This window comes from Triturus cristatus, chromosome 10 (genome assembly GCF_964204655.1).
Source record: "Triturus cristatus chromosome 10, aTriCri1.1, whole genome shotgun sequence".
In the NCBI taxonomy this organism is placed as follows: Eukaryota; Metazoa; Chordata; class Amphibia; order Caudata; family Salamandridae; genus Triturus; species Triturus cristatus.
The window spans coordinates 847862016-847887360 of record NC_140593.1 but is presented as its reverse complement, the minus strand read 5'-3'; the positions used below and the strand labels follow the sequence as shown (position 1 = coordinate 847887360).

At 47.3% G+C, this 25345-nt stretch overlaps 45 non-coding genes across 45 annotated transcripts; all 45 read right to left on the bottom strand.

The window, feature by feature from the left end:
• Positions 1-606: 606 nt before the first annotated feature.
• On the bottom strand, positions 607-718 carry TRNAL-CAA (transfer RNA leucine (anticodon CAA)). The gene is made up of 2 exons: positions 681-718; positions 607-652 (listed from the first exon to the last, which is right to left on the bottom strand). It is a non-coding gene; the product is annotated as a tRNA-Leu (tRNA).
• A 288-nt stretch (positions 719-1006) lies between these two features.
• Positions 1007-1079, bottom strand: TRNAV-AAC (transfer RNA valine (anticodon AAC)). Its single transcript has one exon. It is a non-coding gene; the product is annotated as a tRNA-Val (tRNA).
• A 386-nt stretch (positions 1080-1465) lies between these two features.
• TRNAP-AGG (transfer RNA proline (anticodon AGG)) lies at positions 1466-1537 on the bottom strand. Its single transcript has one exon. It is a non-coding gene; the product is annotated as a tRNA-Pro (tRNA).
• A 429-nt stretch (positions 1538-1966) lies between these two features.
• TRNAV-UAC (transfer RNA valine (anticodon UAC)) lies at positions 1967-2039 on the bottom strand. Its single transcript has one exon. It is a non-coding gene; the product is annotated as a tRNA-Val (tRNA).
• A 385-nt stretch (positions 2040-2424) lies between these two features.
• Positions 2425-2496, bottom strand: TRNAP-CGG (transfer RNA proline (anticodon CGG)). The gene has a single exon. It is a non-coding gene; the product is annotated as a tRNA-Pro (tRNA).
• A 936-nt stretch (positions 2497-3432) lies between these two features.
• Positions 3433-3544, bottom strand: TRNAL-CAA (transfer RNA leucine (anticodon CAA)). The gene is made up of 2 exons: positions 3507-3544; positions 3433-3478 (listed from the first exon to the last, which is right to left on the bottom strand). It is a non-coding gene; the product is annotated as a tRNA-Leu (tRNA).
• A 288-nt stretch (positions 3545-3832) lies between these two features.
• On the bottom strand, positions 3833-3905 carry TRNAV-AAC (transfer RNA valine (anticodon AAC)). Its single transcript has one exon. It is a non-coding gene; the product is annotated as a tRNA-Val (tRNA).
• A 386-nt stretch (positions 3906-4291) lies between these two features.
• Positions 4292-4363, bottom strand: TRNAP-AGG (transfer RNA proline (anticodon AGG)). The gene has a single exon. It is a non-coding gene; the product is annotated as a tRNA-Pro (tRNA).
• A 429-nt stretch (positions 4364-4792) lies between these two features.
• On the bottom strand, positions 4793-4865 carry TRNAV-UAC (transfer RNA valine (anticodon UAC)). Its single transcript has one exon. It is a non-coding gene; the product is annotated as a tRNA-Val (tRNA).
• Positions 4866-5250: 385 nt separating this feature from the next.
• TRNAP-CGG (transfer RNA proline (anticodon CGG)) lies at positions 5251-5322 on the bottom strand. Its single transcript has one exon. It is a non-coding gene; the product is annotated as a tRNA-Pro (tRNA).
• A 936-nt stretch (positions 5323-6258) lies between these two features.
• TRNAL-CAA (transfer RNA leucine (anticodon CAA)) lies at positions 6259-6370 on the bottom strand. Its single transcript has 2 exons — positions 6333-6370; positions 6259-6304 (listed from the first exon to the last, which is right to left on the bottom strand). It is a non-coding gene; the product is annotated as a tRNA-Leu (tRNA).
• A 288-nt stretch (positions 6371-6658) lies between these two features.
• Positions 6659-6731, bottom strand: TRNAV-AAC (transfer RNA valine (anticodon AAC)). Its single transcript has one exon. It is a non-coding gene; the product is annotated as a tRNA-Val (tRNA).
• Positions 6732-7117: 386 nt separating this feature from the next.
• TRNAP-AGG (transfer RNA proline (anticodon AGG)) lies at positions 7118-7189 on the bottom strand. Its single transcript has one exon. It is a non-coding gene; the product is annotated as a tRNA-Pro (tRNA).
• Positions 7190-7618: 429 nt separating this feature from the next.
• Positions 7619-7691, bottom strand: TRNAV-UAC (transfer RNA valine (anticodon UAC)). Its single transcript has one exon. It is a non-coding gene; the product is annotated as a tRNA-Val (tRNA).
• A 385-nt stretch (positions 7692-8076) lies between these two features.
• On the bottom strand, positions 8077-8148 carry TRNAP-CGG (transfer RNA proline (anticodon CGG)). The gene has a single exon. It is a non-coding gene; the product is annotated as a tRNA-Pro (tRNA).
• A 936-nt stretch (positions 8149-9084) lies between these two features.
• Positions 9085-9196, bottom strand: TRNAL-CAA (transfer RNA leucine (anticodon CAA)). Its single transcript has 2 exons — positions 9159-9196; positions 9085-9130 (listed from the first exon to the last, which is right to left on the bottom strand). It is a non-coding gene; the product is annotated as a tRNA-Leu (tRNA).
• A 288-nt stretch (positions 9197-9484) lies between these two features.
• TRNAV-AAC (transfer RNA valine (anticodon AAC)) lies at positions 9485-9557 on the bottom strand. Its single transcript has one exon. It is a non-coding gene; the product is annotated as a tRNA-Val (tRNA).
• Positions 9558-9943: 386 nt separating this feature from the next.
• Positions 9944-10015, bottom strand: TRNAP-AGG (transfer RNA proline (anticodon AGG)). Its single transcript has one exon. It is a non-coding gene; the product is annotated as a tRNA-Pro (tRNA).
• A 429-nt stretch (positions 10016-10444) lies between these two features.
• TRNAV-UAC (transfer RNA valine (anticodon UAC)) lies at positions 10445-10517 on the bottom strand. Its single transcript has one exon. It is a non-coding gene; the product is annotated as a tRNA-Val (tRNA).
• A 385-nt stretch (positions 10518-10902) lies between these two features.
• TRNAP-CGG (transfer RNA proline (anticodon CGG)) lies at positions 10903-10974 on the bottom strand. Its single transcript has one exon. It is a non-coding gene; the product is annotated as a tRNA-Pro (tRNA).
• Positions 10975-11910: 936 nt separating this feature from the next.
• Positions 11911-12022, bottom strand: TRNAL-CAA (transfer RNA leucine (anticodon CAA)). Its single transcript has 2 exons — positions 11985-12022; positions 11911-11956 (listed from the first exon to the last, which is right to left on the bottom strand). It is a non-coding gene; the product is annotated as a tRNA-Leu (tRNA).
• Positions 12023-12310: 288 nt separating this feature from the next.
• Positions 12311-12383, bottom strand: TRNAV-AAC (transfer RNA valine (anticodon AAC)). The gene has a single exon. It is a non-coding gene; the product is annotated as a tRNA-Val (tRNA).
• Positions 12384-12769: 386 nt separating this feature from the next.
• On the bottom strand, positions 12770-12841 carry TRNAP-AGG (transfer RNA proline (anticodon AGG)). Its single transcript has one exon. It is a non-coding gene; the product is annotated as a tRNA-Pro (tRNA).
• Positions 12842-13270: 429 nt separating this feature from the next.
• TRNAV-UAC (transfer RNA valine (anticodon UAC)) lies at positions 13271-13343 on the bottom strand. Its single transcript has one exon. It is a non-coding gene; the product is annotated as a tRNA-Val (tRNA).
• A 385-nt stretch (positions 13344-13728) lies between these two features.
• On the bottom strand, positions 13729-13800 carry TRNAP-CGG (transfer RNA proline (anticodon CGG)). The gene has a single exon. It is a non-coding gene; the product is annotated as a tRNA-Pro (tRNA).
• Positions 13801-14736: 936 nt separating this feature from the next.
• Positions 14737-14848, bottom strand: TRNAL-CAA (transfer RNA leucine (anticodon CAA)). The gene is made up of 2 exons: positions 14811-14848; positions 14737-14782 (listed from the first exon to the last, which is right to left on the bottom strand). It is a non-coding gene; the product is annotated as a tRNA-Leu (tRNA).
• Positions 14849-15136: 288 nt separating this feature from the next.
• Positions 15137-15209, bottom strand: TRNAV-AAC (transfer RNA valine (anticodon AAC)). The gene has a single exon. It is a non-coding gene; the product is annotated as a tRNA-Val (tRNA).
• A 386-nt stretch (positions 15210-15595) lies between these two features.
• On the bottom strand, positions 15596-15667 carry TRNAP-AGG (transfer RNA proline (anticodon AGG)). Its single transcript has one exon. It is a non-coding gene; the product is annotated as a tRNA-Pro (tRNA).
• A 429-nt stretch (positions 15668-16096) lies between these two features.
• TRNAV-UAC (transfer RNA valine (anticodon UAC)) lies at positions 16097-16169 on the bottom strand. Its single transcript has one exon. It is a non-coding gene; the product is annotated as a tRNA-Val (tRNA).
• Positions 16170-16554: 385 nt separating this feature from the next.
• On the bottom strand, positions 16555-16626 carry TRNAP-CGG (transfer RNA proline (anticodon CGG)). Its single transcript has one exon. It is a non-coding gene; the product is annotated as a tRNA-Pro (tRNA).
• Positions 16627-17562: 936 nt separating this feature from the next.
• Positions 17563-17674, bottom strand: TRNAL-CAA (transfer RNA leucine (anticodon CAA)). Its single transcript has 2 exons — positions 17637-17674; positions 17563-17608 (listed from the first exon to the last, which is right to left on the bottom strand). It is a non-coding gene; the product is annotated as a tRNA-Leu (tRNA).
• Positions 17675-17962: 288 nt separating this feature from the next.
• Positions 17963-18035, bottom strand: TRNAV-AAC (transfer RNA valine (anticodon AAC)). Its single transcript has one exon. It is a non-coding gene; the product is annotated as a tRNA-Val (tRNA).
• A 386-nt stretch (positions 18036-18421) lies between these two features.
• TRNAP-AGG (transfer RNA proline (anticodon AGG)) lies at positions 18422-18493 on the bottom strand. Its single transcript has one exon. It is a non-coding gene; the product is annotated as a tRNA-Pro (tRNA).
• A 429-nt stretch (positions 18494-18922) lies between these two features.
• Positions 18923-18995, bottom strand: TRNAV-UAC (transfer RNA valine (anticodon UAC)). Its single transcript has one exon. It is a non-coding gene; the product is annotated as a tRNA-Val (tRNA).
• A 385-nt stretch (positions 18996-19380) lies between these two features.
• TRNAP-CGG (transfer RNA proline (anticodon CGG)) lies at positions 19381-19452 on the bottom strand. The gene has a single exon. It is a non-coding gene; the product is annotated as a tRNA-Pro (tRNA).
• A 936-nt stretch (positions 19453-20388) lies between these two features.
• Positions 20389-20500, bottom strand: TRNAL-CAA (transfer RNA leucine (anticodon CAA)). The gene is made up of 2 exons: positions 20463-20500; positions 20389-20434 (listed from the first exon to the last, which is right to left on the bottom strand). It is a non-coding gene; the product is annotated as a tRNA-Leu (tRNA).
• Positions 20501-20788: 288 nt separating this feature from the next.
• Positions 20789-20861, bottom strand: TRNAV-AAC (transfer RNA valine (anticodon AAC)). The gene has a single exon. It is a non-coding gene; the product is annotated as a tRNA-Val (tRNA).
• A 386-nt stretch (positions 20862-21247) lies between these two features.
• On the bottom strand, positions 21248-21319 carry TRNAP-AGG (transfer RNA proline (anticodon AGG)). The gene has a single exon. It is a non-coding gene; the product is annotated as a tRNA-Pro (tRNA).
• Positions 21320-21748: 429 nt separating this feature from the next.
• On the bottom strand, positions 21749-21821 carry TRNAV-UAC (transfer RNA valine (anticodon UAC)). Its single transcript has one exon. It is a non-coding gene; the product is annotated as a tRNA-Val (tRNA).
• A 385-nt stretch (positions 21822-22206) lies between these two features.
• On the bottom strand, positions 22207-22278 carry TRNAP-CGG (transfer RNA proline (anticodon CGG)). The gene has a single exon. It is a non-coding gene; the product is annotated as a tRNA-Pro (tRNA).
• Positions 22279-23214: 936 nt separating this feature from the next.
• Positions 23215-23326, bottom strand: TRNAL-CAA (transfer RNA leucine (anticodon CAA)). Its single transcript has 2 exons — positions 23289-23326; positions 23215-23260 (listed from the first exon to the last, which is right to left on the bottom strand). It is a non-coding gene; the product is annotated as a tRNA-Leu (tRNA).
• Positions 23327-23614: 288 nt separating this feature from the next.
• Positions 23615-23687, bottom strand: TRNAV-AAC (transfer RNA valine (anticodon AAC)). The gene has a single exon. It is a non-coding gene; the product is annotated as a tRNA-Val (tRNA).
• A 386-nt stretch (positions 23688-24073) lies between these two features.
• Positions 24074-24145, bottom strand: TRNAP-AGG (transfer RNA proline (anticodon AGG)). Its single transcript has one exon. It is a non-coding gene; the product is annotated as a tRNA-Pro (tRNA).
• Positions 24146-24574: 429 nt separating this feature from the next.
• Positions 24575-24647, bottom strand: TRNAV-UAC (transfer RNA valine (anticodon UAC)). The gene has a single exon. It is a non-coding gene; the product is annotated as a tRNA-Val (tRNA).
• Positions 24648-25032: 385 nt separating this feature from the next.
• TRNAP-CGG (transfer RNA proline (anticodon CGG)) lies at positions 25033-25104 on the bottom strand. The gene has a single exon. It is a non-coding gene; the product is annotated as a tRNA-Pro (tRNA).
• Between the last annotated feature and the right edge of the window lie 241 nt (positions 25105-25345).

Here is a 25345-nt window from a genome sequence, read left to right as displayed (position 1 = left end):
ACGCTCACTCAGCGCTCGATCAGGCGAGATCAGGCGAGATTTATATGAGTGGCTCGCAGGACTGAAACACTCACCTGGGAGACCCAGGGTGGCTGAATTCCCAGAATGGTCATTGTTGGGCAAGTCACCTCCTTTCCTCCTGCCTCAATCTAGAATTGGCTGCAAATCACAAGATAGAGTTCAATGTCCATGTGTACTGCCTACTCCCAGCTACCTCTCTGTCTTCCTTATGTAAATTAAAATTCGCAAGGGGTGACCAATGACAATCTGCTCCTCCCACATAACCAGGAAGCCCTGTTGAACATGTCTGCCTCTGTTGTTGCAGGGACAGTGCCTTCTCCGCCCAAAAGGTGGCAGGAGAGCCTCACAACAAAGATAGGATCAACTGCTTAGTGAGAAACCAGCACGGCAGTTAGTGTGATGGAGTGCAAATTTAACGGAAGTTGTGCCTGAGGTGTCCCTTCCAGGAATACATGGAATTGTGATTGAGGGCCCAGCCTGATCGTTGGTGGATTTCTCGTCATATGTTACAGGTCCGTGCAAAGATTGTGGCGTGTGGGGAATGCACTGCAAAAAACAGGAAGATTTAAGGGTGTAAAAGAGACCTGTCAGAAGTGGGATTTGAACCCACGCCTCCATGAGGAGACCAGAAGTCTCAGTTGCACTGAAGATCAAGCTCTCTTGAGTCTGGCGCCTTAGACCACTCGGCCATCCTGACAGCCCTGGCTATGTACAGGTCTGACTCTTCTGTCTGCACTTGCCAATGTTTGCACTTACAGCGTTCACAGCAATGTCACAGGTGTAAAGGCCCCACAATACAACATGGCATGATAAAAAAAAAGCTAGGCACAAGAGCGACCACTGATGGATGCGGATTACTTTGTTTCGTCTTGCAAAAGTAAAGGAAGTTTCCCACGGCTCGCTGGGTTCATGGACCGCCTCTTCTTAAGCTTCCATTGAGATAATAAGGTTTTAGAGGGTGCACATAAAAGCAGCTCATGCACAGTGTTTCTGCCCGGTCTCGAACCGGGGACCTTTCGCGTGTTAGGCGAACGTGATGACCACTACACTACAGAAACTAACTTGCTGTGTTTTACTGTTAGAGCAAGGTTCCTCTCAAGGATTCTCTCTACTTCTATTCTGCTGTATCAGCAGCCACTCAGAAAGCGAGGAGCAAGTGTGAAAACTGCAGAGATATCAGCCAACATGCTTGCAATTAGACGTATTAAAAATTTACTTATGCAGGCATCGACAGACAAATATCTGATGCCTAAATGCCAGCAAGTACAGCTTGGGAAAGCATCACCTGGGACACACACAGACTAAGCATGAAGGCAGAAAAAGCATGGATATCCGTTTTTCTTCTGAGGTTCAAAATAATTTGTGCAACAATGCGCCGAGTGTAATGAGAAATAGTCAGGCATTGTGAGTTTTGAGTAGGATTCGTATGTTTACCTCTAAAAAAGGGCTCGTCCGGGATTTGAACCCAGGACCTCTCGCACCCTAAGCGAGAATCATACCCCTAGACCAACGAGCCGAGGCACACAAGAGTCACCTTTCGCACCAGCTCCGGGGGTTATTGGCAGCGAGTCGGTGAATGCTTCACCCAAAGCAAGCAACTGCACATGCTGCTCTCTTCTGCAATATGGTTGCTGTCTTTTCCATGGCCGTCATCGAACAAGAAATGAAAATGCCTCCATCCTTCAGACATTTTGTTTGCTCTAGGTGTATGCTCTCGGTGAGGACAATAAAACAATTTCTGCTCTCATGCCTTGCTTTCATCAAGTAGGCCCACCCTTCAGTACAAAAGGACGTGCAAACGAATGGCGCAAACTATCGTCACTTCTCTTTTTGAGCTGTCACTGATGCCCCTGGAGCACAGTACGTCACGCTGGCGAGGGATAGACAGCTTCCATTATCTCAGCTTTCCTATAAGTTGAGAGAGTAAATGCAAACAATAAGCTGCTGTTTCTGCCCGGTCTCGAACCAGGGACCTTTCGCGTGTAAAGCGAACGTGATAACCACTACACCACAGAAACAGATACTCTGGTAGCAATCTTCTTGGCATGTAGTGGGCTGGAAAGCACAGACCAAGGGCCAATGTCCATGAAGCTCAACGTTGGACCCTCCTTACCCGATCTCTTTCTTTGGAAGAAAGGAACGAGGACCACTTTTATTCCAAAAGGCGATTTTAAAACCATACCTGAAATCACACTAGAAAAACACTTTGAATTTAATGTTCCTACACTGATGGTCCACCCCAGAAAAGCAGTTGCAAAGAAGTCCGGCACTGAAATTCTATACGCCAAAAGTGGGAAACAGCGTGCAGGGAAAGGAACTTTCTCACCACACACGGCGTCTTATAGCATTGAAAAGAAGAAATGGTCCTATATAATAAGCAGCCTAAAAATAATTCCACAGCTTGGGCTCGTCCGGGATTTGAACCCGGGACCTCTCGCACCCGAAGCGAGAATCATACCCCTAGACCAACGAGCCTGATTCCCGAGTCGGCAATTTGAACAATTTCTGATGCGTCTTTCAGAAACAAAGCAGTGCTATTTGGCTGCTCTCTCTCTATGTGAGCCACACAAAGTCATGTTTCTCTCAAGATGTTGTTTTTTTCACTCTTGCAAGGAAGGGATCAGCCGATATCCTAGCTGCCAGTGAGCAGAAAAAAGGCACTGATGAGAACTGCAGGCACTTTCTGGCACTTGTACTTCTCTGCAAGTCCTGGACCCTTGCCCCATAAACTTCCACCCCAGAAGCAAGGGAGGGCCTGCCAATTCTTGCTCCTAAGAAAGAGGCGTTTGATTCTTGGATTTAAACACGCTCACTCAGCGCTCGATCAGGCGAGATCAGGCGAGATTTATATGAGTGGCTCGCAGGACTGAAACACTCACCTGGGAGACCCAGGGTGGCTGAATTCCCAGAATGGTCATTGTTGGGCAAGTCACCTCCTTTCCTCCTGCCTCAATCTAGAATTGGCTGCAAATCACAAGATAGAGTTCAATGTCCGTGTGAACTGCCTACTCCCAGCTACCTCTCTGTCTTCCTTATGTAAATTAAAATTCGCAAGGGGTGACCAATGACAATCTGCTCCTCCCACATAACCAGGAAGCCCTGTTGAACATGTCTGCCTGTGTTGTTGCAGGGACAGTGCCTTCTCCGCCCAAAAGGTGGCAGGAGAGCCTCACAACAAAGATAGGATCAACTGCTTAATGAGAAACCAGCACGGCAGTTAGTGTGATGGAGTGCAAATTTAACGGAAGTTGTGCCTGAGGTGTCCCTTCCAGGAATACATGGAATTGTGATTGAGGGCCCAGCCTGATCGTTGGTGGATTTCTCGTCATATGTTACAGGTCCGTGCAAAGATTGTGGCGTGTGGGGAATGCACTGCAAAAAACAGGAAGATTTAAGGGTGTAAAAGAGACCTGTCAGAAGTGGGATTTGAACCCACGCCTCCATGAGGAGACCAGAAGTCTCAGTTGCACTGAAGATCAAGCTCTCTTGAGTCTGGCGCCTTAGACCACTCGGCCATCCTGACAGCCCTGGCTATGTACAGGTCTGACTCTTCTGTCTGCACTTGCCAATGTTTGCACTTACAGCGTTCACAGCAATGTCACAGGTGTAAAGGCCCCACAATACAACATGGCATGATAAAAAAAAAGCTAGGCACAAGAGCGACCACTGATGGATGCGGATTACTTTGTTTCGTCTTGCAAAAGTAAAGGAAGTTTCCCACGGCTCGCTGGGTTCATGGACCGCCTCTTCTTAAGCTTGCATTGAGATAATAAGGTTTTAGAGGGTGCACATAAAAGCAGCTCATGCACAGTGTTTCTGCCCGGTCTCGAACCGGGGACCTTTCGCGTGTTAGGCGAACGTGATGACCACTACACTACAGAAACTAACTTGCTGTGTTTTACTGTTAGAGCAAGGTTCCTCTCAAGGATTCTCTCTACTTCTATTCTGCTGTATCAGCAGCCACTCAGAAAGCGAGGAGCAAGTGTGAAAACTGCAGAGATATCAGCCAACATGCTTGCAATTAGACGTATTAAAAATTTACTTATGCAGGCATCGACAGACAAATATCTGATGCCTAAATGCCAGCAAGTACAACTTGGGAAAGCATCACCTGGGACACACACAGACTAAGCATGAAGGCAGAAAAAGCATGGATATCCGTTTTTCTTCTGAGGTTCAAAATAATTTGTGCAACAATGCGCCGAGTGTAATGAGAAATAGTCAGGCATTGTGAGTTTTGAGTAGGATTCGTATGTTTACCTCTAAAAAAGGGCTCGTCCGGGATTTGAACCCGGGACCTCTCGCACCCTAAGCGAGAATCATACCCCTAGACCAACGAGCCGAGGCACGCAAGAGTCACCTTTTGCACCAGCTCCGGGGGTTATTGGCAGCGAGTCGGTGAATGCTTCACCCAAAGCAAGCAACTGCACATGCTGCTCTCTTCTGCAATATGGTTGCTGTCTTTTCCATGGCCGTCATCGAACAAGAAATGAAAATGCCTCCATCCTTCAGACATTTTGTTTGCTCTAGGTGTATGCTCTCGGTGAGGACAATAAAACAATTTCTGCTCTCATGCCTTGCTTTCATCAAGTAGGCCCACCCTTCAGTACAAAAGGACGTGCAAACGAATGGCGCAAACTATCGTCACTTCTCTTTTTGAGCTGTCACTGATGCCCCTGGAGCACAGTACGTCACGCTGGCGAGGGATAGACAGCTTCCATTATCTCAGCTTTCCTATAAGTTGAGAGAGTAAATGCAAACAATAAGCTGCTGTTTCTGCCCGGTCTCGAACCAGGGACCTTTCGCGTGTAAAGCGAACGTGATAACCACTACACCACAGAAACAGATACTCTGGTAGCAATCTTCTTGGCATGTAGTGGGCTGGAAAGCACAGACCAAGGGCCAATGTCCATGAAGCTCAACGTTGGACCCTCCTTACCCGATCTCTTTCTTTGGAAGAAAGGAACGAGGACCACTTTTATTCCAAAAGGCGATTTTAAAACCATACCTGAAATCACACTAGAAAAACACTTTGAATTTAATGTTCCTACACTGATGGTCCACCCCAGAAAAGCAGTTGCAAAGAAGTCCGGCACTGAAATTCTATACGCCAAAAGTGGGAAACAGCGTGCAGGGAAAGGAACTTTCTCACCACACACGGCGTCTTATAGCATTGAAAAGAAGAAATGGTCCTATATAATAAGCAGCCTAAAAATAATTCCACAGCTTGGGCTCGTCCGGGATTTGAACCCGGGACCTCTCGCACCCGAAGCGAGAATCATACCCCTAGACCAACGAGCCTGATTCCCGAGTCGGCAATTTGAACAATTTCTGATGCGTCTTTCAGAAACAAAGCAGTGCTATTTGGCTGCTCTCTCTCTATGTGAGCCACACAAAGTCATGTTTCTCTCAAGATGTTGTTTTTTTCACTCTTGCAAGGAAGGGATCAGCCGATATCCTAGCTGCCAGTGAGCAGAAAAAAGGCACTGATGAGAACTGCAGGCACTTTCTGGCACTTGTACTTCTCTGCAAGTCCTGGACCCTTGCCCCATAAACTTCCACCCCAGAAGCAAGGGAGGGCCTGCCAATTCTTGCTCCTAAGAAAGAGGCGTTTGATTCTTGGATTTAAACACGCTCACTCAGCGCTCGATCAGGCGAGATCAGGCGAGATTTATATGAGTGGCTCGCAGGACTGAAACACTCACCTGGGAGACCCAGGGTGGCTGAATTCCCAGAATGGTCATTGTTGGGCAAGTCACCTCCTTTCCTCCTGCCTCAATCTAGAATTGGCTGCAAATCACAAGATAGAGTTCAATGTCCGTGTGAACTGCCTACTCCCAGCTACCTCTCTGTCTTCCTTATGTAAATTAAAATTCGCAAGGGGTGACCAATGACAATCTGCTCCTCCCACATAACCAGGAAGCCCTGTTGAACATGTCTGCCTGTGTTGTTGCAGGGACAGTGCCTTCTCCGCCCAAAAGGTGGCAGGAGAGCCTCACAACAAAGATAGGATCAACTGCTTAATGAGAAACCAGCACGGCAGTTAGTGTGATGGAGTGCAAATTTAACGGAAGTTGTGCCTGAGGTGTCCCTTCCAGGAATACATGGAATTGTGATTGAGGGCCCAGCCTGATCGTTGGTGGATTTCTCGTCATATGTTACAGGTCCGTGCAAAGATTGTGGCGTGTGGGGAATGCACTGCAAAAAACAGGAAGATTTAAGGGTGTAAAAGAGACCTGTCAGAAGTGGGATTTGAACCCACGCCTCCATGAGGAGACCAGAAGTCTCAGTTGCACTGAAGATCAAGCTCTCTTGAGTCTGGCGCCTTAGACCACTCGGCCATCCTGACAGCCCTGGCTATGTACAGGTCTGACTCTTCTGTCTGCACTTGCCAATGTTTGCACTTACAGCGTTCACAGCAATGTCACAGGTGTAAAGGCCCCACAATACAACATGGCATGATAAAAAAAAAGCTAGGCACAAGAGCGACCACTGATGGATGCGGATTACTTTGTTTCGTCTTGCAAAAGTAAAGGAAGTTTCCCACGGCTCGCTGGGTTCATGGACCGCCTCTTCTTAAGCTTGCATTGAGATAATAAGGTTTTAGAGGGTGCACATAAAAGCAGCTCATGCACAGTGTTTCTGCCCGGTCTCGAACCGGGGACCTTTCGCGTGTTAGGCGAACGTGATGACCACTACACTACAGAAACTAACTTGCTGTGTTTTACTGTTAGAGCAAGGTTCCTCTCAAGGATTCTCTCTACTTCTATTCTGCTGTATCAGCAGCCACTCAGAAAGCGAGGAGCAAGTGTGAAAACTGCAGAGATATCAGCCAACATGCTTGCAATTAGACGTATTAAAAATTTACTTATGCAGGCATCGACAGACAAATATCTGATGCCTAAATGCCAGCAAGTACAACTTGGGAAAGCATCACCTGGGACACACACAGACTAAGCATGAAGGCAGAAAAAGCATGGATATCCGTTTTTCTTCTGAGGTTCAAAATAATTTGTGCAACAATGCGCCGAGTGTAATGAGAAATAGTCAGGCATTGTGAGTTTTGAGTAGGATTCGTATGTTTACCTCTAAAAAAGGGCTCGTCCGGGATTTGAACCCGGGACCTCTCGCACCCTAAGCGAGAATCATACCCCTAGACCAACGAGCCGAGGCACGCAAGAGTCACCTTTTGCACCAGCTCCGGGGGTTATTGGCAGCGAGTCGGTGAATGCTTCACCCAAAGCAAGCAACTGCACATGCTGCTCTCTTCTGCAATATGGTTGCTGTCTTTTCCATGGCCGTCATCGAACAAGAAATGAAAATGCCTCCATCCTTCAGACATTTTGTTTGCTCTAGGTGTATGCTCTCGGTGAGGACAATAAAACAATTTCTGCTCTCATGCCTTGCTTTCATCAAGTAGGCCCACCCTTCAGTACAAAAGGACGTGCAAACGAATGGCGCAAACTATCGTCACTTCTCTTTTTGAGCTGTCACTGATGCCCCTGGAGCACAGTACGTCACGCTGGCGAGGGATAGACAGCTTCCATTAGCTCAGCTTTCCTATAAGTTGAGAGAGTAAATGCAAACAATAAGCTGCTGTTTCTGCCCGGTCTCGAACCAGGGACCTTTCGCGTGTAAAGCAAACGTGATAACCACTACACCACAGAAACAGATACTCTGGTAGCAATCTTCTTGGCATGTAGTGGGCTGGAAAGCACAGACCAAGGGCCAATGTCCATGAAGCTCAACGTTGGACCCTCCTTACCCGATCTCTTTCTTTGGAAGAAAGGAACGAGGACCACTTTTATTCCAAAAGGCGATTTTAAAACCATACCTGAAATCACACTAGAAAAACACTTTGAATTTAATGGTTCTACACTGATGGTCCACCCCAGAAAAGCAGTTGCAAAGAAGTCCGGCACTGAAATTCTATACGCCAAAAGTGGGAAACAGCGTGCAGGGAAAGGAACTTTCTCACCACACACGGCGTCTTATAGCATTGAAAAGAAGAAATGGTCCTATATAATAAGCAGCCTAAAAATAATTCCACAGCTTGGGCTCGTCCGGGATTTGAACCCGGGACCTCTCGCACCCGAAGTGAGAATCATACCCCTAGACCAACGAGCCTGATTCCCGAGTCGGCAATTTGAACAATTTCTGATGCGTCTTTCAGAAACAAAGCAGTGCTATTTGGCTGCTCTCTCTCTATGTGAGCCACACAAAGTCATGTTTCTCTCAAGATGTTGTTTTTTTCACTCTTGCAAGGAAGGGATCAGCCGATATCCTAGCTGCCAGTGAGCAGAAAAAAGGCACTGATGAGAACTGCAGGCACTTTCTGGCACTTGTACTTCTCTGCAAGTCCTGGACCCTTGCCCCATAAACTTCCACCCCAGAAGCAAGGGAGGGCCTGCCAATTCTTGCTCCTAAGAAAGAGGCGTTTGATTCTTGGATTCAAACACGCTCATTCAGCGCTCAATCAGGCTCGATCAGGCGAGATTTATATGAGTGGCTCGCAGGACTGAAACACTCACCTGGGAGACCCAGGGTGGCTGAATTCCCAGAATGGTCATTGTTGGGCAAGTCACCTCCTTTCCTCCTGCCTCAATCTAGAATTGGCTGCAAATCACAAGATAGAGCTCAATGTCCGTGTGTACTGCCTACTCCCAGCTACCTCTCTGTCTTCCTTATGTAAATTAAAATTCGCAAGGGGTGACCAATGACAATCTGCTCCTCCCACATAACCAGGAAGCCCTGTTGAACATGTCTGCCTGTGTTGTTGCAGGGACAGTGCCTTCTCCGCCCAAAAGGTGGCAGGAGAGCCTCACAACAAAGATAGGATCAACTGCTTAATGAGAAACCAGCACGGCAGTTAGTGTGATGGAGTGCAAATTTAACGGAAGTTGTGCCTGAGGTGTCCCTTCCAGGAATACATGGAATTGTGATTGAGGGCCCAGCCTGATCGTTGGTGGATTTCTCGTCATATGTTACAGGTCCGTGCAAAGATTGTGGCGTGTGGGGAATGCACTGCAAAAAACAGGAAGATTTAAGGGTGTAAAAGAGACCTGTCAGAAGTGGGATTTGAACCCACGCCTCCATGAGGAGACCAGAAGTCTCAGTTGCACTGAAGATCAAGCTCTCTTGAGTCTGGCGCCTTAGACCACTCGGCCATCCTGACAGCCCTGGCTATGTACAGGTCTGACTGTTCTGTCTGAACTTGCCAATGTTTGCACTTACAGCGTTCACAGCAATGTCACAGGTGTAAAGGCCCCACAATACAACATGGCATGATAAAAAAAAAGCTAGGCACAAGAGCGACCACTGATGGATGCGGATTACTTTGTTTCGTCTTGCAAAAGTAAAGGAAGTTTCCCACGGCTCGCTGGGTTCATGGACCGCCTCTTCTTAAGCTTGCATTGAGATAATAAGGTTTTAGAGGGTGCACATAAAAGCAGCTCATGCACAGTGTTTCTGCCCGGTCTCAAACCAGGGACCTTTCGCATGTTAGGCGAACGTGATGACCACTACACTACAGAAACTAACTTGCTGTGTTTTACTGTTAGAGCAAGGTTCCTCTCAAGGATTCTCTCTACTTCTATTCTGCTGTATCAGCAGCCACTCAGAAAGCGAGGAGCAAGTGTGAAAACTGCAGAGATATCAGCCAACATGCTTGCAATTAGACGTATTAAAAATTTACTTATGCAGGCATCGACAGACAAATATCTGATGCCTAAATGCCAGCAAGAACAGCTTGGGAAAGCATCACCTGGGACACACACAGACTAAGCATGAAGGCAGAAAAAGCATGGATATCCGTTTTTCTTCTGAGGTTCAAAATAATTTGTGCAACAATGCGCCGAGTGTAATGAGAAATAGTCAGGCATTGTGAGTTTTGAGTAGGATTCGTATGTTTACCTCTAAAAAAGGGCTCGTCCGGGATTTGAACCCGGGACCTCTCGCACCCTAAGCGAGAATCATACCCCTAGACCAACGAGCCGAGGCACACAAGAGTCACCTTTCGCACCAGCTCCGGGGGATATTGGCAGCGAGTCGGTGAATGCTTCACCCAAAGCAAGCAACTGCACATGCTGCTCTCTTCTGCAATATGGTTGCTGTCTTTTCCATGGCCGTCATCGAACAAGAAATGAAAATGCCTCCATCCTTCAGACATTTTGTTTGCTCTAGGTGTATGCTCTCGGTGAGGACAATAAAACAATTTCTGCTCTCATGCCTTGCTTTCATCAAGTAGGCCCACCCTTCAGTACAAAAGGACGTGCAAACGAATGGCGCAAACTATCGTCACTTCTCTTTTTGAGCTGTCACTGATGCCCCTGGAGCACAGTACGTCACGCTGGCGAGGGATAGACAGCTTCCATTATCTCAGCTTTCCTATAAGTTGAGAGAGTAAATGCAAACAATAAGCTGCTGTTTCTGCCCGGTCTCGAACCAGGGACCTTTCGCGTGTAAAGCGAACATGATAACCACTACACCACAGAAACAGATACTCTGGCAGCAATCTTCTTGGCATGTAGTGGGCTGGAAAGCACAGACCAAGGGCCAATGTCCATGAAGCTCAACGTTGGACCCTCCTTACCCGATCTCTTTCTTTGGAAGAAAGGAACGAGGACCACTTTTATTCCAAAAGGCGATTTTAAAACCATACCTGAAATCACACTAGAAAAACACTTTGAATTTAATGTTCCTACACTGATGGTCCACCCCAGAAAAGCAGTTGCAAAGAAGTCCGGCACTGAAATTCTATACGCCAAAAGTGGGAAACAGCGTGCAGGGAAAGGAACTTTCTCACCACACACGGCGTCTTATAGCATTGAAAAGAAGAAATGGTCCTATATAATAAGCAGCCTAAATATAATTCCACAGCTTGGGCTCGTCCGGGATTTGAACCCGGGACCTCTCGCACCCGAAGCGAGAATCATACCCCTAGACCAACGAGCCTGATTCCCGAGTCGGCAATTTGAACAATTTCTGATGCGTCTTTCAGAAACAAAGCAGTGCTATTTGGCTGCTCTCTCTCTATGTGAGCCACACAAAGTCATGTTTCTCTCAAGATGTTGTTTTTTTCACTCTTGCAAGGAAGGGATCAGCCGATATCCTAGCTGCCAGTGAGCAGAAAAAAGGCACTGATGAGAACTGCAGGCACTTTCTGGCACTTGTACTTCTCTGCAAGTCCTGGACCCTTGCCCCATAAACTTCCACCCCAGAAGCAAGGGAGGGCCTGCCAATTCTTGCTCCTAAGAAAGAGGCGTTTGATTCTTGGATTTAAACACGCTCACTCAGCGCTCGATCAGGCGAGATCAGGCGAGATTTATATGAGTGGCTCGCAGGACTGAAACACTCACCTGGGAGACCCAGGGTGGCTGAATTCCCAGAATGGTCATTGTTGGGCAAGTCACCTCCTTTCCTCCTGCCTCAATCTAGAATTGGCTGCAAATCACAAGATAGAGTTCAATGTCCATGTGTACTGCCTACTCCCAGCTACCTCTCTGTCTTCCTTATGTAAATTAAAATTCGCAAGGGGTGACCAATGACAATCTGCTCCTCCCACATAACCAGGAAGCCCTGTTGAACATGTCTGCCTCTGTTGTTGCAGGGACAGTGCCTTCTCCGCCCAAAAGGTGGCAGGAGAGCCTCACAACAAAGATAGGATCAACTGCTTAGTGAGAAACCAGCACGGCAGTTAGTGTGATGGAGTGCAAATTTAACGGAAGTTGTGCCTGAGGTGTCCCTTCCAGGAATACATGGAATTGTGATTGAGGGCCCAGCCTGATCGTTGGTGGATTTCTCGTCATATGTTACAGGTCCGTGCAAAGATTGTGGCGTGTGGGGAATGCACTGCAAAAAACAGGAAGATTTAAGGGTGTAAAAGAGACCTGTCAGAAGTGGGATTTGAACCCACGCCTCCATGAGGAGACCAGAAGTCTCAGTTGCACTGAAGATCAAGCTCTCTTGAGTCTGGCGCCTTAGACCACTCGGCCATCCTGACAGCCCTGGCTATGTACAGGTCTGACTCTTCTGTCTGCACTTGCCAATGTTTGCACTTACAGCGTTCACAGCAATGTCACAGGTGTAAAGGCCCCACAATACAACATGGCATGATAAAAAAAAAGCTAGGCACAAGAGCGACCACTGATGGATGCGGATTACTTTGTTTCGTCTTGCAAAAGTAAAGGAAGTTTCCCACGGCTCGCTGGGTTCATGGACCGCCTCTTCTTAAGCTTCCATTGAGATAATAAGGTTTTAGAGGGTGCACATAAAAGCAGCTCATGCACAGTGTTTCTGCCCGGTCTCGAACCGGGGACCTTTCGCGTGTTAGGCGAACGTGATGACCACTACACTACAGAAACTAACTTGCTGTGTTTTACTGTTAGAGCAAGGTTCCTCTCAAGGATTCTCTCTACTTCTATTCTGCTGTATCAGCAGCCACTCAGAAAGCGAGGAGCAAGTGTGAAAACTGCAGAGATATCAGCCAACATGCTTGCAATTAGACGTATTAAAAATTTACTTATGCAGGCATCGACAGACAAATATCTGATGCCTAAATGCCAGCAAGTACAGCTTGGGAAAGCATCACCTGGGACACACACAGACTAAGCATGAAGGCAGAAAAAGCATGGATATCCGTTTTTCTTCTGAGGTTCAAAATAATTTGTGCAACAATGCGCCGAGTGTAATGAGAAATAGTCAGGCATTGTGAGTTTTGAGTAGGATTCGTATGTTTACCTCTAAAAAAGGGCTCGTCCGGGATTTGAACCCAGGACCTCTCGCACCCTAAGCGAGAATCATACCCCTAGACCAACGAGCCGAGGCACACAAGAGTCACCTTTCGCACCAGCTCCGGGGGTTATTGGCAGCGAGTCGGTGAATGCTTCACCCAAAGCAAGCAACTGCACATGCTGCTCTCTTCTGCAATATGGTTGCTGTCTTTTCCATGGCCGTCATCGAACAAGAAATGAAAATGCCTCCATCCTTCAGACATTTTGTTTGCTCTAGGTGTATGCTCTCGGTGAGGACAATAAAACAATTTCTGCTCTCATGCCTTGCTTTCATCAAGTAGGCCCACCCTTCAGTACAAAAGGACGTGCAAACGAATGGCGCAAACTATCGTCACTTCTCTTTTTGAGCTGTCACTGATGCCCCTGGAGCACAGTACGTCACGCTGGCGAGGGATAGACAGCTTCCATTATCTCAGCTTTCCTATAAGTTGAGAGAGTAAATGCAAACAATAAGCTGCTGTTTCTGCCCGGTCTCGAACCAGGGACCTTTCGCGTGTAAAGCGAACGTGATAACCACTACACCACAGAAACAGATACTCTGGTAGCAATCTTCTTGGCATGTAGTGGGCTGGAAAGCACAGACCAAGGGCCAATGTCCATGAAGCTCAACGTTGGACCCTCCTTACCCGATCTCTTTCTTTGGAAGAAAGGAACGAGGACCACTTTTATTCCAAAAGGCGATTTTAAAACCATACCTGAAATCACACTAGAAAAACACTTTGAATTTAATGTTCCTACACTGATGGTCCACCCCAGAAAAGCAGTTGCAAAGAAGTCCGGCACTGAAATTCTATACGCCAAAAGTGGGAAACAGCGTGCAGGGAAAGGAACTTTCTCACCACACACGGCGTCTTATAGCATTGAAAAGAAGAAATGGTCCTATATAATAAGCAGCCTAAAAATAATTCCACAGCTTGGGCTCGTCCGGGATTTGAACCCGGGACCTCTCGCACCCGAAGCGAGAATCATACCCCTAGACCAACGAGCCTGATTCCCGAGTCGGCAATTTGAACAATTTCTGATGCGTCTTTCAGAAACAAAGCAGTGCTATTTGGCTGCTCTCTCTCTATGTGAGCCACACAAAGTCATGTTTCTCTCAAGATGTTGTTGTTTTCACTCTTGCAAGGAAGGGATCAGCCGATATCCTAGCTGCCAGTGAGCAGAAAAAAGGCACTGATGAGAACTGCAGGCACTTTCTGGCACTTGTACTTCTCTGCAAGTCCTGGACCCTTGCCCCATAAACTTCCACCCCAGAAGCAAGGGAGGGCCTGCCAATTCTTGCTCCTAAGAAAGAGGCGTTTGATTCTTGGATTTAAACACGCTCACTCAGCGCTCGATCAGGCGAGATCAGGCGAGATTTATATGAGTGGCTCGCAGGACTGAAACACTCACCTGGGAGACCCAGGGTGGCTGAATTCCCAGAATGGTCATTGTTGGGCAAGTCACCTCCTTTCCTCCTGCCTCAATCTAGAATTGGCTGCAAATCACAAGATAGAGTTCAATGTCCGTGTGAACTGCCTACTCCCAGCTACCTCTCTGTCTTCCTTATGTAAATTAAAATTCGCAAGGGGTGACCAATGACAATCTGCTCCTCCCACATAACCAGGAAGCCCTGTTGAACATGTCTGCCTGTGTTGTTGCAGGGACAGTGCCTTCTCCGCCCAAAAGGTGGCAGGAGAGCCTCACAACAAAGATAGGATCAACTGCTTAATGAGAAACCAGCACGGCAGTTAGTGTGATGGAGTGCAAATTTAACGGAAGTTGTGCCTGAGGTGTCCCTTCCAGGAATACATGGAATTGTGATTGAGGGCCCAGCCTGATCGTTGGTGGATTTCTCGTCATATGTTACAGGTCCGTGCAAAGATTGTGGCGTGTGGGGAATGCACTGCAAAAAACAGGAAGATTTAAGGGTGTAAAAGAGACCTGTCAGAAGTGGGATTTGAACCCACGCCTCCATGAGGAGACCAGAAGTCTCAGTTGCACTGAAGATCAAGCTCTCTTGAGTCTGGCGCCTTAGACCACTCGGCCATCCTGACAGCCCTGGCTATGTACAGGTCTGACTCTTCTGTCTGCACTTGCCAATGTTTGCACTTACAGCGTTCACAGCAATGTCACAGGTGTAAAGGCCCCACAATACAACATGGCATGATAAAAAAAAAGCTAGGCACAAGAGCGACCACTGATGGATGCGGATTACTTTGTTTCGTCTTGCAAAAGTAAAGGAAGTTTCCCACGGCTCGCTGGGTTCATGGACCGCCTCTTCTTAAGCTTGCATTGAGATAATAAGGTTTTAGAGGGTGCACATAAAAGCAGCTCATGCACAGTGTTTCTGCCCGGTCTCGAACCGGGGACCTTTCGCGTGTTAGGCGAACGTGATGACCACTACACTACAGAAACTAACTTGCTGTGTTTTACTGTTAGAGCAAGGTTCCTCTCAAGGATTCTCTCTACTTCTATTCTGCTGTATCAGCAGCCACTCAGAAAGCGAGGAGCAAGTGTGAAAACTGCAGAGATATCAGCCAACATGCTTGCAATTAGACGTATTAAAAATTTACTTATGCAGGCATCGACAGACAAATATCTGATGCCTAAATGCCAGCAAGTACAACTTGGGAAAGCATCACCTGGGACACACACAGACTAAGCATGAAGGCAGAAAAAGCATGGATATCCGTTTTTCTTCTGAGGTTCAAAATAATTTGTGCAACAATGCGCCGAGTGTAATGAGAAATAGTCAGGCATTGTGAGTTTTGAGTAGGATTCGTATGTTTACCTCTAAAAAAGGGCTCGTCCGGGATTTGAACCCGGGACCTCTCGCACCCTAAGCGAGAATCATACCCCTAGACCAACGAGCCGAGGCACGCAAGAGTCACCTTTTGCACCAGCTCCGGGGGTTATTGGCAGCGAGTCGGTGAATGCTTCACCCAAAGCAAGCAACTGCACATGCTGCTCTCTTCTGCAATATGGTTGCTGTCTTTTCCATGGCCGTCATCGAACAAGAAATGAAAATGCCTCCATCCTTCAGACATTTTGTTTGCTCTAGGTGTATGCTCTCGGTGAGGACAATAAAACAATTTCTGCTCTCATGCCTTGCTTTCATCAAGTAGGCCCACCCTTCAGTACAAAAGGACGTGCAAACGAATGGCGCAAACTATCGTCACTTCTCTTTTTGAGCTGTCACTGATGCCCCTGGAGCACAGTACGTCACGCTGGCGAGGGATAGACAGCTTCCATTAGCTCAGCTTTCCTATAAGTTGAGAGAGTAAATGCAAACAATAAGCTGCTGTTTCTGCCCGGTCTCGAACCAGGGACCTTTCGCGTGTAAAGCAAACGTGATAACCACTACACCACAGAAACAGATACTCTGGTAGCAATCTTCTTGGCATGTAGTGGGCTGGAAAGCACAGACCAAGGGCCAATGTCCATGAAGCTCAACGTTGGACCCTCCTTACCCGATCTCTTTCTTTGGAAGAAAGGAACGAGGACCACTTTTATTCCAAAAGGCGATTTTAAAACCATACCTGAAATCACACTAGAAAAACACTTTGAATTTAATGTTCCTACACTGATGGTCCACCCCAGAAAAGCAGTTGCAAAGAAGTCCGGCACTGAAATTCTATACGCCAAAAGTGGGAAACAGCGTGCAGGGAAAGGAACTTTCTCACCACACACGGCGTCTTATAGCATTGAAAAGAAGAAATGGTCCTATATAATAAGCAGCCTAAAAATAATTCCACAGCTTGGGCTCGTCCGGGATTTGAACCCGGGACCTCTCGCACCCGAAGTGAGAATCATACCCCTAGACCAACGAGCCTGATTCCCGAGTCGGCAATTTGAACAATTTCTGATGCGTCTTTCAGAAACAAAGCAGTGCTATTTGGCTGCTCTCTCTCTATGTGAGCCACACAAAGTCATGTTTCTCTCAAGATGTTGTTTTTTTCACTCTTGCAAGGAAGGGATCAGCCGATATCCTAGCTGCCAGTGAGCAGAAAAAAGGCACTGATGAGAACTGCAGGCACTTTCTGGCACTTGTACTTCTCTGCAAGTCCTGGACCCTTGCCCCATAAACTTCCACCCCAGAAGCAAGGGAGGGCCTGCCAATTCTTGCTCCTAAGAAAGAGGCGTTTGATTCTTGGATTCAAACACGCTCATTCAGCGCTCAATCAGGCTCGATCAGGCGAGATTTATATGAGTGGCTCGCAGGACTGAAACACTCACCTGGGAGACCCAGGGTGGCTGAATTCCCAGAATGGTCATTGTTGGGCAAGTCACCTCCTTTCCTCCTGCCTCAATCTAGAATTGGCTGCAAATCACAAGATAGAGCTCAATGTCCGTGTGTACTGCCTACTCCCAGCTACCTCTCTGTCTTCCTTATGTAAATTAAAATTCGCAAGGGGTGACCAATGACAATCTGCTCCTCCCACATAACCAGGAAGCCCTGTTGAACATGTCTGCCTGTGTTGTTGCAGGGACAGTGCCTTCTCCGCCCAAAAGGTGGCAGGAGAGCCTCACAACAAAGATAGGATCAACTGCTTAATGAGAAACCAGCACGGCAGTTAGTGTGATGGAGTGCAAATTTAACGGAAGTTGTGCCTGAGGTGTCCCTTCCAGGAATACATGGAATTGTGATTGAGGGCCCAGCCTGATCGTTGGTGGATTTCTCGTCATATGTTACAGGTCCGTGCAAAGATTGTGGCGTGTGGGGAATGCACTGCAAAAAACAGGAAGATTTAAGGGTGTAAAAGAGACCTGTCAGAAGTGGGATTTGAACCCACGCCTCCATGAGGAGACCAGAAGTCTCAGTTGCACTGAAGATCAAGCTCTCTTGAGTCTGGCGCCTTAGACCACTCGGCCATCCTGACAGCCCTGGCTATGTACAGGTCTGACTGTTCTGTCTGAACTTGCCAATGTTTGCACTTACAGCGTTCACAGCAATGTCACAGGTGTAAAGGCCCCACAATACAACATGGCATGATAAAAAAAAAGCTAGGCACAAGAGCGACCACTGATGGATGCGGATTACTTTGTTTCGTCTTGCAAAAGTAAAGGAAGTTTCCCACGGCTCGCTGGGTTCATGGACCGCCTCTTCTTAAGCTTGCATTGAGATAATAAGGTTTTAGAGGGTGCACATAAAAGCAGCTCATGCACAGTGTTTCTGCCCGGTCTCAAACCAGGGACCTTTCGCATGTTAGGCGAACGTGATGACCACTACACTACAGAAACTAACTTGCTGTGTTTTACTGTTAGAGCAAGGTTCCTCTCAAGGATTCTCTCTACTTCTATTCTGCTGTATCAGCAGCCACTCAGAAAGCGAGGAGCAAGTGTGAAAACTGCAGAGATATCAGCCAACATGCTTGCAATTAGACGTATTAAAAATTTACTTATGCAGGCATCGACAGACAAATATCTGATGCCTAAATGCCAGCAAGAACAGCTTGGGAAAGCATCACCTGGGACACACACAGACTAAGCATGAAGGCAGAAAAAGCATGGATATCCGTTTTTCTTCTGAGGTTCAAAATAATTTGTGCAACAATGCGCCGAGTGTAATGAGAAATAGTCAGGCATTGTGAGTTTTGAGTAGGATTCGTATGTTTACCTCTAAAAAAGGGCTCGTCCGGGATTTGAACCCGGGACCTCTCGCACCCTAAGCGAGAATCATACCCCTAGACCAACGAGCCGAGGCACACAAGAGTCACCTTTCGCACCAGCTCCGGGGGATATTGGCAGCGAGTCGGTGAATGCTTCACCCAAAGCAAGCAACTGCACATGCTGCTCTCTTCTGCAATATGGTTGCTGTCTTTTCCATGGCCGTCATCGAACAAGAAATGAAAATGCCTCCATCCTTCAGACATTTTGTTTGCTCTAGGTGTATGCTCTCGGTGAGGACAATAAAACAATTTCTGCTCTCATGCCTTGCTTTCATCAAGTAGGCCCACCCTTCAGTACAAAAGGACGTGCAAACGAATGGCGCAAACTATCGTCACTTCTCTTTTTGAGCTGTCACTGATGCCCCTGGAGCACAGTACGTCACGCTGGCGAGGGATAGACAGCTTCCATTATCTCAGCTTTCCTATAAGTTGAGAGAGTAAATGCAAACAATAAGCTGCTGTTTCTGCCCGGTCTCGAACCAGGGACCTTTCGCGTGTAAAGCGAACATGATAACCACTACACCACAGAAACAGATACTCTGGCAGCAATCTTCTTGGCATGTAGTGGGCTGGAAAGCACAGACCAAGGGCCAATGTCCATGAAGCTCAACGTTGGACCCTCCTTACCCGATCTCTTTCTTTGGAAGAAAGGAACGAGGACCACTTTTATTCCAAAAGGCGATTTTAAAACCATACCTGAAATCACACTAGAAAAACACTTTGAATTTAATGTTCCTACACTGATGGTCCACCCCAGAAAAGCAGTTGCAAAGAAGTCCGGCACTGAAATTCTATACGCCAAAAGTGGGAAACAGCGTGCAGGGAAAGGAACTTTCTCACCACACACGGCGTCTTATAGCATTGAAAAGAAGAAATGGTCCTATATAATAAGCAGCCTAAATATAATTCCACAGCTTGGGCTCGTCCGGGATTTGAACCCGGGACCTCTCGCACCCGAAGCGAGAATCATACCCCTAGACCAACGAGCCTGATTCCCGAGTCGGCAATTTGAACAATTTCTGATGCGTCTTTCAGAAACAAAGCAGTGCTATTTGGCTGCTCTCTCTCTATGTGAGCCACACAAAGTCATGTTTCTCTCAAGATGTTGTTTTTTTCACTCTTGCAAGGAAGGGATCAGCCGATATCCTAGCTGCCAGTGAGCAGAAAAAAGGCACTGATGAGAACTGCAGGCACTTTCTGGCACTTGTACTTCTCTGCAAGTCCTGGACCCTTGCCCCATAAACTTCCACCCCAGAAGCAAGGGAGGGCCTGCCAATTCTTGCTCCTAAGAAAGAGGCGTTTGATTCTTGGATTTAAACACGCTCACTCAGCGCTCGATCAGGCGAGATCAGGCGAGATTTATATGAGTGGCTCGCAGGACTGAAACACTCACCTGGGAGACCCAGGGTGGCTGAATTCCCAGAATGGTCATTGTTGGGCAAGTCACCTCCTTTCCTCCTGCCTCAATCTAGAATTGGCTGCAAATCACAAGATAGAGTTCAATGTCCATGTGTACTGCCTACTCCCAGCTACCTCTCTGTCTTCCTTATGTAAATTAAAATTCGCAAGGGGTGACCAATGACAATCTGCTCCTCCCACATAACCAGGAAGCCCTGTTGAACATGTCTGCCTCTGTTGTTGCAGGGACAGTGCCTTCTCCGCCCAAAAGGTGGCAGGAGAGCCTCACAACAAAGATAGGATCAACTGCTTAGTGAGAAACCAGCACGGCAGTTAGTGTGATGGAGTGCAAATTTAACGGAAGTTGTGCCTGAGGTGTCCCTTCCAGGAATACATGGAATTGTGATTGAGGGCCCAGCCTGATCGTTGGTGGATTTCTCGTCATATGTTACAGGTCCGTGCAAAGATTGTGGCGTGTGGGGAATGCACTGCAAAAAACAGGAAGATTTAAGGGTGTAAAAGAGACCTGTCAGAAGTGGGATTTGAACCCACGCCTCCATGAGGAGACCAGAAGTCTCAGTTGCACTGAAGATCAAGCTCTCTTGAGTCTGGCGCCTTAGACCACTCGGCCATCCTGACAGCCCTGGCTATGTACAGGTCTGACTCTTCTGTCTGCACTTGCCAATGTTTGCACTTACAGCGTTCACAGCAATGTCACAGGTGTAAAGGCCCCACAATACAACATGGCATGATAAAAAAAAAGCTAGGCACAAGAGCGACCACTGATGGATGCGGATTACTTTGTTTCGTCTTGCAAAAGTAAAGGAAGTTTCCCACGGCTCGCTGGGTTCATGGACCGCCTCTTCTTAAGCTTCCATTGAGATAATAAGGTTTTAGAGGGTGCACATAAAAGCAGCTCATGCACAGTGTTTCTGCCCGGTCTCGAACCGGGGACCTTTCGCGTGTTAGGCGAACGTGATGACCACTACACTACAGAAACTAACTTGCTGTGTTTTACTGTTAGAGCAAGGTTCCTCTCAAGGATTCTCTCTACTTCTATTCTGCTGTATCAGCAGCCACTCAGAAAGCGAGGAGCAAGTGTGAAAACTGCAGAGATATCAGCCAACATGCTTGCAATTAGACGTATTAAAAATTTACTTATGCAGGCATCGACAGACAAATATCTGATGCCTAAATGCCAGCAAGTACAGCTTGGGAAAGCATCACCTGGGACACACACAGACTAAGCATGAAGGCAGAAAAAGCATGGATATCCGTTTTTCTTCTGAGGTTCAAAATAATTTGTGCAACAATGCGCCGAGTGTAATGAGAAATAGTCAGGCATTGTGAGTTTTGAGTAGGATTCGTATGTTTACCTCTAAAAAAGGGCTCGTCCGGGATTTGAACCCAGGACCTCTCGCACCCTAAGCGAGAATCATACCCCTAGACCAACGAGCCGAGGCACACAAGAGTCACCTTTCGCACCAGCTCCGGGGGTTATTGGCAGCGAGTCGGTGAATGCTTCACCCAAAGCAAGCAACTGCACATGCTGCTCTCTTCTGCAATATGGTTGCTGTCTTTTCCATGGCCGTCATCGAACAAGAAATGAAAATGCCTCCATCCTTCAGACATTTTGTTTGCTCTAGGTGTATGCTCTCGGTGAGGACAATAAAACAATTTCTGCTCTCATGCCTTGCTTTCATCAAGTAGGCCCACCCTTCAGTACAAAAGGACGTGCAAACGAATGGCGCAAACTATCGTCACTTCTCTTTTTGAGCTGTCACTGATGCCCCTGGAGCACAGTACGTCACGCTGGCGAGGGATAGACAGCTTCCATTATCTCAGCTTTCCTATAAGTTGAGAGAGTAAATGCAAACAATAAGCTGCTGTTTCTGCCCGGTCTCGAACCAGGGACCTTTCGCGTGTAAAGCGAACGTGATAACCACTACACCACAGAAACAGATACTCTGGTAGCAATCTTCTTGGCATGTAGTGGGCTGGAAAGCACAGACCAAGGGCCAATGTCCATGAAGCTCAACGTTGGACCCTCCTTACCCGATCTCTTTCTTTGGAAGAAAGGAACGAGGACCACTTTTATTCCAAAAGGCGATTTTAAAACCATACCTGAAATCACACTAGAAAAACACTTTGAATTTAATGTTCCTACACTGATGGTCCACCCCAGAAAAGCAGTTGCAAAGAAGTCCGGCACTGAAATTCTATACGCCAAAAGTGGGAAACAGCGTGCAGGGAAAGGAACTTTCTCACCACACACGGCGTCTTATAGCATTGAAAAGAAGAAATGGTCCTATATAATAAGCAGCCTAAAAATAATTCCACAGCTTGGGCTCGTCCGGGATTTGAACCCGGGACCTCTCGCACCCGAAGTGAGAATCATACCCCTAGACCAACGAGCCTGATTCCCGAGTCGGCAATTTGAACAATTTCTGATGCGTCTTTCAGAAACAAAGCAGTGCTATTTGGCTGCTCTCTCTCTATGTGAGCCACACAAAGTCATGTTTCTCTCAAGATGTTGTTTTTTTCACTCTTGCAAGGAAGGGATCAGCCGATATCCTAGCTGCCAGTGAGCAGAAAAAAGGCACTGATGAGAACTGCAGGCACTTTCTGGCACTTGTACTTCTCTGCAAGTCCTGGACCCTTGCCCCATAAACTTCCACCCCAGAAGCAAGGGAGGGCCTGCCAATTCTTGCTCCTAAGAAAGAGGCGTTTGATTCTTGGATTCAAACACGCTCACTCAGCGCTCAATCAGGCTCGATCAGGCGAGATTTATATGAGTGGCTCGCAGGACTGAAACACTCACCTGGGAGACCCAGGGTGGCTGAATTCCCAGAATGGTCATTGTTGGGCAAGTCACCTCCTTTCCTCCTGCCTCAATCTAGAATTGGCTGCAAATCACAAGATAGAGTTCAATGTCCGTGTGAACTGCCTACTCCCAGCTACCTCTCTGTCTTCCTTATGTAAATTAAAATTCGCAAGGGGTGACCAATGACAATCTGCTCCTCCCACATAACCAGGAAGCCCTGTTGAACATGTCTGCCTGTGTTGTTGCAGGGACAGTGCCTTCTCCGCCCAAAAGGTGGCAGGAGAGCCTCACAACAAAGATAGGATCAACTGCTTAATGAGAAACCAGCACGGCAGTTAGTGTGATGGAGTGCAAATTTAACGGAAGTTGTGCCTGAGGTGTCCCTTCCAGGAATACATGGAATTGTGATTGAGGGCCCAGCCTGATCGTTGGTGGATTTCTCGTCATATGTTACAGGTCCGTGCAAAGATTGTGGCGTGTGGGGAATGCACTGCAAAAAACAGGAAGATTTAAGGGTGTAAAAGAGACCTGTCAGAAGTGGGATTTGAACCCACGCCTCCATGAGGAGACCAGAAGTCTCAGTTGCACTGAAGATCAAGCTCTCTTGAGTCTGGCGCCTTAGACCACTCGGCCATCCTGACAGCCCTGGCTATGTACAGGTCTGACTGTTCTGTCTGAACTTGCCAATGTTTGCACTTACAGCGTTCACAGCAATGTCACAGGTGTAAAGGCCCCACAATACAACATGGCATGATAAAAAAAAAGCTAGGCACAAGAGCGACCACTGATGGATGCGGATTACTTTGTTTCGTCTTGCAAAAGTAAAGGAAGTTTCCCACGGCTCGCTGGGTTCATGGACCGCCTCTTCTTAAGCTTGCATTGAGATAATAAGGTTTTAGAGGGTGCACATAAAAGCAGCTCATGCACAGTGTTTCTGCCCGGTCTCAAACCAGGGACCTTTCGCATGTTAGGCGAACGTGATGACCACTACACTACAGAAACTAACTTGCTGTGTTTTACTGTTAGAGCAAGGTTCCTCTCAAGGATTCTCTCTACTTCTATTCTGCTGTATCAGCAGCCACTCAGAAAGCGAGGAGCAAGTGTGAAAACTGCAGAGATATCAGCCAACATGCTTGCAATTAGACGTATTAAAAATTTACTTATGCAGGCATCGACAGACAAATATCTGATGCCTAAATGCCAGCAAGAACAGCTTGGGAAAGCATCACCTGGGACACACACAGACTAAGCATGAAGGCAGAAAAAGCATGGATATCCGTTTTTCTTCTGAGGTTCAAAATAATTTGTGCAACAATGCGCCGAGTGTAATGAGAAATAGTCAGGCATTGTGAGTTTTGAGTAGGATTCGTATGTTTACCTCTAAAAAAGGGCTCGTCCGGGATTTGAACCCGGGACCTCTCGCACCCTAAGCGAGAATCATACCCCTAGACCAACGAGCCGAGGCACACAAGAGTCACCTTTCGCACCAGCTCCGGGGGATATTGGCAGCGAGTCGGTGAATGCTTCACCCAAAGCAAGCAACTGCACATGCTGCTCTCTTCTGCAATATGGTTGCTGTCTTTTCCATGGCCGTCATCGAACAAGAAATGAAAATGCCTCCATCCTTCAGACATTTTGTTTGCTCTAGGTGTATGCTCTCGGTGAGGACAATAAAACAATTTCTGCTCTCATGCCTTGCTTTCATCAAGTAGGCCCACCCTTCAGTACAAAAGGACGTGCAAACGAATGGCGCAAACTATCGTCACTTCTCTTTTTGAGCTGTCACTGATGCCCCTGGAGCACAGTACGTCACGCTGGCGAGGGATAGACAGCTTCCATTATCTCAGCTTTCCTATAAGTTGAGAGAGTAAATGCAAACAATAAGCTGCTGTTTCTGCCCGGTCTCGAACCAGGGACCTTTCGCGTGTAAAGCGAACATGATAACCACTACACCACAGAAACAGATACTCTGGCAGCAATCTTCTTGGCATGTAGTGGGCTGGAAAGCACAGACCAAGGGCCAATGTCCATGAAGCTCAACGTTGGACCCTCCTTACCCGATCTCTTTCTTTGGAAGAAAGGAACGAGGACCACTTTTATTCCAAAAGGCGATTTTAAAACCATACCTGAAATCACACTAGAAAAACACTTTGAATTTAATGTTCCTACACTGATGGTCCACCCCAGAAAAGCAGTTGCAAAGAAGTCCGGCACTGAAATTCTATACGCCAAAAGTGGGAAACAGCGTGCAGGGAAAGGAACTTTCTCACCACACACGGCGTCTTATAGCATTGAAAAGAAGAAATGGTCCTATATAATAAGCAGCCTAAATATAATTCCACAGCTTGGGCTCGTCCGGGATTTGAACCCGGGACCTCTCGCACCCGAAGCGAGAATCATACCCCTAGACCAACGAGCCTGATTCCCGAGTCGGCAATTTGAACAATTTCTGATGCGTCTTTCAGAAACAAAGCAGTGCTATTTGGCTGCTCTCTCTCTATGTGAGCCACACAAAGTCATGTTTCTCTCAAGATGTTGTTTTTTTCACTCTTGCAAGGAAGGGATCAGCCGATATCCTAGCTGCCAGTGAGCAGAAAAAAGGCACTGATGAGAACTGCAGGCACTTTCTGGCACTTGTACTTCTCTGCAAGTCCTGGACC